Source organism: Chiloscyllium plagiosum, chromosome 26, assembly GCF_004010195.1.
Source record: "Chiloscyllium plagiosum isolate BGI_BamShark_2017 chromosome 26, ASM401019v2, whole genome shotgun sequence".
Lineage (NCBI taxonomy): Eukaryota > Metazoa > Chordata > Chondrichthyes > Orectolobiformes > Hemiscylliidae > Chiloscyllium > Chiloscyllium plagiosum.
The window spans coordinates 51,496,788-51,504,819 of record NC_057735.1 but is presented as its reverse complement, the minus strand read 5'-3'; positions in this window follow the sequence as shown (position 1 = coordinate 51,504,819).

Here is an 8,032-nt window from a genome sequence, read left to right as displayed (position 1 = left end):
AGGCCACTTGGCCCAACAAGGCCACACCAACCCACCAAACAGTAACCCACCCAGTCCCATTCCCCTACCCTATATTTACCCCTGACAATGCACACAACTCTATGCGTAAACTAGCATGGCTAATTCACCTGACCTGTGCATCTTTGGATTGTGAGAGGAAAATTGATCACCCAGTGGAAACGCACATAAACGCAAGGAGAATGTGCAAACTCCGCACAGAGAGTCATCTGCAGCTGGAATCAAGCCCAGGTCCATGGCACTATGAGACAGCAGTGCAAACCACTGAGCCACCATGCCATACTTGCTTTTTGTCAACATAGTTCAATGATATAGGTACAAAATCTATTCTGCCCTTCACCCATGATGCAAGTTCCAATACCATATACCGTAGTATTTACTCTCCACTGAAAATGTCATCTTATTATATTTTGTTATTGTTTGTTATTATTAATTTAAATGATCATTATTAATAGTTGTTTTAGACTGGAGAGATTGCATGGCTTTGTGAGTGGGAGATCATACCTCCCAAATTTGTTTGAGTTCTTTGGTGAAGTGTCCAGGAATGTCAATGAGGGCAGGGCGGTAGACATAGTCTGCATGGTTTTCAGTAAGGCCTTTGACAAGCTTACCATTGATAGGCTGTTCTGGAAGGTGAGAATCGCATGGAATCCAAAGGGAGCTGGCAAAGTGGATACACAATTGGCTTCATGGTAGTAAGCAGAGGGTAATAGTGGAAGGATGCTCTCGGACTGGAGGCCTGTGACACATGAAGTGCCTCAGGGGTCAGTGCTGGGCCCATTTTTGTTTATTATGTATATCAATGATATTCCTGAGAATGTACAAGGCATAATTAGTAAATTTGAAGATGACATTAAAATAGGTGGCATCGTGGACAGTGAAGAATGTTATCAGAAATTACAGCAGGACCTTGATGACACTGGAGAAGTGGGCCGAAGAATATGTTTGCAAAGTCAGACCAAGGTAGGATTTTTATAGTGAATGGTCGGGTCTTAAGGAGTGTGGTTGAACAGAGGGACCATGGAGTTCAGGTTCACCGTTCTCTAAAAGTGGAGTCACAGGTAGACATTGGCAGTAAAGAACGCTTTTGCATACTAGCAATCATCCGTCAGGACATGGAGGAGAGAAGTTGGGAAGCTATGTTGCAGTTATACAGGATGTTGGTGAGGCTGCACTTGTAGTGTTGTGTTCAGTTTTGGGCACATTGCGATCAGAACATAGAGTATAGAACATTGAAAAGTACAGCGCAGTACAGGCCCTTTGGCCCTCGATGTTGCACCGATCCAAGCCCACCTAACCTACACAAGCCCACTATCCACCATATGCTTATCCAATGCCCGTTTAAATGTCCATAAAGAGGGAGAGTCCACCACTGCTACTGGCAGGGCATTCCATGAACTCACGACTCGCTGAGTAAAGAATCTACCCCTAACATCTGTCCTATACCTACCACCCCCTAATTTAAAGCTATGCCCCCTCGTAATAGCTGACTCCATACGTAGAAAAAGGTTCTCATGGTCAACCCTAACTAAACCCCTAATCATCTTGTACACCTCTACCAAGTCACCCTTAAACCTTCTTTTCTCCAATGAAAACAAAACCCAAATGCCTCAGCCTTTCCTCATACAATCTTCCTACCATACCAGGCAACATCCTGGTAAACCACCTCTGCACCCGTTCCAGTGCCTCCACATCCTTCCTATAATATGGCGACCAAAACTGCACACAATATTCCAGATGCAGCCGCACCAGAGTCTTATACAACTGCAACATGACCTAAGGGCTCCGGAACTCAATTCCTCTACCAATAAAAGCCAATACGCCATATGCCTTCCTCACCGCACTATTTACCTGGGTGGCAACTTTCAGAGATCTGTGTACATGGACATCAAGATCCCTCTGCTCATCCACACTACCAAGTATCCGACCATTAGCCCAGTACCCCATCTTTTTGTTACTCTTACCAAAGTGAATCACCTCACACTTACCTACATTGAACTCCATTTGCCACCTTTCTGCCCAGCTCTGCAACTTATCTATATCCCGCTGTAACCTGACACATCCTTCCTTACTGTCAACAACTCCACCGACTTTCGCATCATCCGCAAACTTGCTCACCCAAACCTCTAGCCCCTCCTCCAGGTCATTTATAAAAATGACAAACAGCAATGGTCTCAAAACAGATCCTTGCAGAACTCCGCAAGAAGGATGTTTCTAAACTGGAATGTGTGCAGACGGAATTTACAAAGATGTTGCCAGAACCCAACAGGTATGATATGTAGGGAGGGTTTGGACAAGCGAAGACTATTTTCTTTAGAGCGTAGGAGACTGAGGGGGATCTTATGGAAGTGTACAAGATTATGAGAGGCATGGATAGGGTGAATTGACTCAGCCTTTTTTCCCAGAGTTGGGGAATTGAGGACGAGGGAGCATCAGTTTAAGGTGAGAGGGAAAAGAATAAAAGGGAAACTGATGGAAATTGTTTTATGCAGAGAATAATACACAAAGAGAATGAGCTACCAGTGTAAGTGGTTGAATCATTTATATTAACAATATTTAAACGGCATTTGGACAAGTACATGGACAGGATAGGACAAGAAAGCTATGGGCTAAGTGCTGGGAAATGGAGTGAGTGTGGATGGACATTTGGGTAGGCATGGAGCAGTTTGGGCCAAAGTTCCTCTCTCCATGCTGTAGGACTTGATGACTCTATACATAGAACAACATTTGGGCCAAACTCTCATATTTCCTTTTGTCATGAGTTCGAAGACTATTTGGACAAAGTTCTGTCAAGATAATGCTGCAGATATTTTGCTTTTCACTTTGTTATCAAACGTGTGTGTGTGTGTGTGCGCACGTGTCTGTGTGTGTGTGTGTGTGTGTGAGAGAGAGAGAGAGAGTGTGCGTGTTCCACTGTATTTTTCAAAGGGAAATATCAATGTAAATATTTGCAATGTCCTCTCGTCATTCCTCTTTCCATCATAGTTTGAGTTACTTTGTTTGGGTCTTAGCAGATTAAAGAAATCTGCCTGACTTGTTCCTAACACTGACCCTGATACACTCTGAGAACTATATCATTGGCCATATCACCAACCTAGTTCTAATTTTTTTTGTGTGGCCAGTGGAGGAGTGGGACTAGAATAGGGAACAGTGATCCATAAACACAGGAAATTATCGACTCAGTCAGCCTAACGTCAGTGTAGAGGAGTTTGTTGGAGGGAGTCCTGAGAGATAGGACTTACATCCATTTAGAAAGATAAGGACTGATTGGGGATAGTCAACATGGCTTTGTGTGATGGAAATCATGTCTCATTAATGTGATTGAGTATTTTGAAGAGGTGATAAAGAAGATTGAAGAATGTGCTGTCGCATATGTCGTTTTCACTGACTTCAGCAAGGCGTTTAATAAGGTTCCCTATCGTAGACAGATTATTAAGTTTAGGTCACATGGAAGGCTGACTAATTGAATACAAAATTGTCTTGAAGGTAACAGATTGTTTTCCAGACTGGAGGTCTGTTGCCAGCGGTGTGCTAAAAAAAACAATCAGGGCTGAGCTCACTGCTTTTCATCGAATATATACTTATATATAAACGACTTGGATGCAAATATTGGAGGCATGGTTAGTAAGTTTACAGATAAAATAAAAAAAAGTGGTGCAGTGGAGAGTGAAAAAGATTATTTCAGAGTACAACGGCACTGATGATCATGAAAGGGCCACAGACTGGCAGATAATTTTGATATTTGTGAGGTTTTGCATTTTGTTAAGTTAAAGCAAGGACATGCCTTGGGGTATGTTACTGAACAAAGAGACCTACGGATGCAGGTTTACAGTTCCTTGAAAGTGGAGTTGCAGATAGACAGGGTGGTGAAGAACGCGGTTGGCATGCTTGCCTGAATCGCCCAGAACATCGAGTATAGGAGTTGGGATGACATGTTGCACTTGTACAGGCTGCTGGTGAGGCCACTTTAAGACTACTGCGTACAATTTGGTTGGCTCTGCTAAAGGATGGATGTTGTTTACAGTTCCTTGAAAGTGGAGTTGCAGATAGACAGGGTGGTGAAGAACGCGGTTGGCATGCTTGCCTGAATCGCCCAGAACATCGACTATAGGAGTTGGGATGACATGTTGCACTTGTACAGGCTGCTGGTGAGGCCACTTTAAGACTGCTGCGTACAATTTGGTTGGCTCTGCTAAAGGATGGATGTTGTTAAGCTTGAGAGGGTGCAGGAAAGATTTTGTACACTTCCATAAGATCCCCCTCAGTCTCCGACGCTCTAAAGAAAATAGTCCTCACTTGTCCAAACCCTTCCTATATATCATACCTGTTGAGTTCTGGCAACATCTTTGTAAATTCCGTCTGCACACATTCCAGTTTAGAAACATCCTTCTTGCGGTGTTCCGCGAGGATCTGTTTTGGGACCATTGCTGTTTGTCATTTTTATAAATGACCTGGAGGAGGGGCTAGAAGGTTGGGTGAGCAAGTTTGCGGATGATGCGAAAGTCGGTGGAGTTGTTGACAGTGAGGAAGGATGTGTCAGGTTACAGCGGGATATAGATAAGTTGCAGAGCTGGGCAGAAAGGTGGCAAATGGAGTTCAATGTAGGTAAGTGTGAGGTGATTCACTTTGGTAAGAGTAACAAAAAGATGGGGTACTGGGCTAATGGTCGGATACTTGGTAGTGTGGATGAGCAGAGGGACCTTGGTGTCCATGTACACAGATCTCTGAAAGTTGCCACCCAAGTAAATAGTGCGGTGAAGAAGGCATAAGCCGTACTGGCTTTTATTGGTAGAGGAATTGAGTTCCGGAGTCCTGAGGTCATGATGCAGTTGTATAAGACTCTGGTACGGCCGCATCTGGAATATTATGTGCAGTTTTGGTCGCCATACTATAGGAAGGATGTGGAGGCACTGGAACGGGTGCAGAGGAGGTTTACCAGGATGTTGCCTGGTATGGTAGGAAGATTGTATGAGGAAAGGCTGAGGCATTTGGGTTTTGTTTTCATTGGAGAAAAGAAGGTTTAAGGGTGACTTGGTAGAGGTGTACAAGATGATTAGGGGTTTAGTTAGGGTTGACCATGAGAACCTTTTTCTACGTATGGAGTCAGCTATTACGAGGGGGCATAGCTTTAAATTAGGGGGTGGTAGGTATAGGACAGATGTTAGGGGTAGATTCTTTACTCAGCGAGTCGTGAGTTCATGGAATGCCCTGCCAGTAGCAGTGGTGGACTCTCCCTCTTTATGGACATTTAAACGGGCATTGCATAAGCATATGGAGGATAGTGGGCTAGTGTAGGTTAGGTGGGCTTGGATCGGTGCAACATCGAGGGCCAAAGGGCCTGTACTGCGCTGTACTTTTCAATGTTCTATACTCTATGTTCTGATCGCAATGTGCCCAAAACTGAACACAACACTACAAGTGCAGCCTCACCAACATCCTGTATAACTGCAACATAGCTTCCCAACTTCTCTCCTCCATGTCCTGACGGATGATTGCTAGTATGCAAAAGCGTTCTTTACTGCCAATGTCTACCTGTGACTCCACTTTTAGAGAACGGTGAACCTGAACTCCATGGTCCCTCTGTTCAACCACACTCCTTAAGACCCGACCATTCACTATAAAAATCCTACCTTGGTCTGACTTTGCAAACATATCCTTCGGCCCACTTCTGCAGTGTCATCAAGTCCCTGCTGCAATTTCTGATAACCTTCCTCACTGTCCACGATGCCACCTATTTTAATGTCATCTTCAAATTTACTAATTATGCCTTGTACATTCTCAAGAATATCATTGATATACATAATAAACAAAAATGGGCCCAGCACTGACCCCTGAGGCACTTCATGTGTCACAGGTCTCCAGTCCGAGAGCATCCTTCCACTATTACCCTCTGCTTACTACCATCAAGCCAATTGTGTATCCACTTTGCCAGCTCCCTTTGGATTCCATGCGATTCTAACCTTCCAGAACAGCCTATCAATGGTAAGCTTGTCAAAGGCCTTACTGAAAACCATGCAGACTATGTCTACCGCCCTGCCCTCATTGACATTCCTGGACACTTCACCAAAGAACTCAAACAAATTTGGGAGGTATGATCTCCCACTCACAAAGCCATGCAATCTTTCCAGTCTAAAACAACTATTAATAATGATCATTTAAATTAATAATAACAAACAACAACAAAATATAATAAGATGACATTTTCAGTGGAGAATATATACTACGGTATATGGTATTGGAACTTGCATCATGGGTGAAGGGCAGAATAGATTCTGTACCTATGTCATTGAACTATGTTTACAAAAAGCAAGTATGGCATGGTGGCTCAGTGGTTTGCACTGCTGCCTCATAGTGCCATGGATCTGGGCTTGATTCCAGCTGCAGGTGACTCTCTGTGTGGAGTTTGGACATTCTCCCTGCGTTTATGTGCCTTTCCTCTGGGTGATCCATTTTCCTCTCACAATCCAAAGATGCACAGGTCAGGTGAATTAGCCATGCTAGTTTACCCATAGAGTTGTGTGCATTGTCAGGGGTAAATATAGGGTAGGGGAATGGGACTGGGTGGGTGACTGTTTGGAGGGTTGGTCTGGCCTTGTTGGGCCAAGTGGCCTGTTTCCAAACTCTAAGGAATCTGAAAAAAAAACTAATTCTAATCAAAAGTTATCTTTCCAAATGTACGTACATCTTATTCCTCGGAGTCTTCTCAAGTAACCTACTTACCACAGATGTTAGACTTCCTGGTCTATAGTTATCAGATTTTTCTTTGCTTCCCTTCTTGAATAATGGCACAAAATTTACTACGCTCCAATATTCTGGACCCTAACCTGTGACTAACGTTGATGTAAAAATATCAACCAGGTCCCTGTAGTTTCTTCTGTAGTCTCTTGCAGCGTTCTTGGAAGGATCTGTTTAGGACCAGGAGATTTATCCACCTTCATACATTCTAATGCATCCAACAAGTCCTCTCCTGTGATATTGACTAACCCAAGATGTCACCACGACCTTTGTTAAGCTCCCAAGTCTTCATGTATTTCTCCACGGTAAAGACACAGGAGAAATATCCATTGAGAATCTCACACATCTCCTATGGTTCGAAACATGCATGCCCACTTTGGACCTTGAGGGGTCATATTCTCAATTAGTTATTCTTTTTTGCTTAAATACTTAAACTTTACGAACCTCTTTGGATTCATCAAAATCGTCTCAGCCAAGGCTATCTTGTGCCCCCTTTTCACCCTCCTCATTTCCTTCTAAGTAAACTCCTGTGTCCCCCTGTTTACCTCCAGGGAATTCCCTCGATCCCAGCTGCATGGACCTGAGCCACGCCTCCTTTTAGCTGGACAAAGCCTCAATATCTCCTGACATTCAGGGTTCCCTATTCCTGCAAACCTTGCCTTTTACCTCAAAGCAACATATAGACCTTGAACTCCAGACATTTCACTTTTAAAGGACTCCCACTTGCAGGAAGTCCCTTCGCCTGCAAACAAACTCCTCCAACCAACCCTTGCAAGCTCCGATCTAATTCCATCAAAATTCGCCTTGAACATGTGGACCAGTTTTGTCCTTCTCCATAACTATTTAAAAACTAATACAACTATGGTCACTGGCTCCAGAGTGCTCCCCCACTATCACCTCAGTCACCTGTCCTCCCCTAGATTTAGAGTAAGTCAAGTTTCGTCCCTTCCGAGTTGCATCCTCTGCATACTGCTTGAGGAAACCTTTCTGAGCACATTTAATAGATACACCCCATCTCAGCCCTTACTTCTATGTCATTCACAGTCTATGTTAGGAAAATTATAATCTCTTACTATGGCAATCCCATTGGCCGTGCAAGTCTCCCCAAGTTCTCTACATATTTTTGTTCCGCTCATTCCTCGTTTACTACTTGAGGGCCTATGGAAATAATGGCAAATAATATCACCATTCCCTTCTTTCTTCTAAGCTCCCCCCTCAAAACCTCACAGGATGATCCATCAGCAGGCTACCCTAACCCAAACCCTAACCCTAACCCTAA